This window comes from Cynara cardunculus (genome assembly GCF_001531365.2).
Source record: "Cynara cardunculus var. scolymus isolate 2C chromosome LG 9, CcrdV1, whole genome shotgun sequence".
NCBI classification, from domain to species: Eukaryota; Viridiplantae; Streptophyta; class Magnoliopsida; order Asterales; family Asteraceae; genus Cynara; species Cynara cardunculus.
In genome coordinates, this window is record NC_037536.1 from 11281195 (window position 1) to 11282500 (window position 1306).

Sequence of the window (1306 nt, forward strand, 5' to 3'; positions counted from 1 at the left end):
GTTTAATAATAAAACAATTTATTTTTGGTTTAATATTATAAATTTTATAAATATAATAATTAAATATTCTGTTAGAATTTAATGATTATACTAATTATATTTTAGATTTTTTATATTTAAAATGAGATGTTTATCCTGTATTTGATTGTGTTTATCTGCAGTTTGTTACACAAATTCAGATATGGGATGAAATCGTTTAGGGATGAACATGTTTAAGAGTTTTAGCTTTAGAAGATAATATAGATTATATACATTTTAATTATTTTTTTGTTAATATATGCATAATATATAATTATTATATTAGAAGGGTACTCGTGCAATGCAACGAAATAAATCTCGATATTAATGTTTATTTTTTTATTTTTTTGTCTCTATCGATATAATACAATTTTATGTGGGCTTGAAAAGGCGATATTTTTGAATTAAAGTACAAATTGGAAGATAACATAAAAATTTATAAAAAACTAAATCGATAATTGTATCAAATTAACTATTTAATAGTTTTTGTTTTTTTGGTGTAACTTCTTTAATTTAATTTAGATTTAATAACAAATTAATATATTTTTGATTTAGTAATATAATTTTTTATAAAGAAAATAGTTAAACATTCTGTTAGAACTCAATAATTATCTTAATTATATTTTAGATTTTTCTATATTTGAAATGAATGTTTATCCTGTATTTGATTATGTTTATCAACAGTTAGTTACACGAATTTAAAAATTGAGTTATAATAAGTTGTACTTACGCAAAGTTACTTGTAATCTTAAATTTTAACTAATATGCATAAATAAACAATACTTCATGCATTAAAAATATGATTTATAAGAGTTTTTGTTAAATGTTTTATGATATAGTATAGATACATTCTAATTAAGTATAAAAAAAATAAAAATATTAATTTTTTATATTTTGAATTTATTAAACGAATTAGTTATTAAACTTTAATATATATTAATTATTATAGTTTAAGTTTATTTTAATATATAAAGTAAACTACAATTTTGCTTTCTATGGTTTACTCTAATCTCCGAAGGTGGTTTCTATACTTCAATAACTATAATTATCGTCTCTATTATTTATATTTTGCTTTGAAAATGGTACTTGATCACTAAGTCAGTTAGATTAGTCCGTTAAGTGAGTGTTGTATATGTCTTTTTACCCTTTTTTTTATCTTTATTCCAGGGACCAAAATTATAGTTTACCTCTTTACTTACTTATTTATTTAGTTATACTAGAAGGATACTCGCACAATGCAACGAGATACATATTGATTTTAATATTTTATTTTATTTTTTATCTCAGT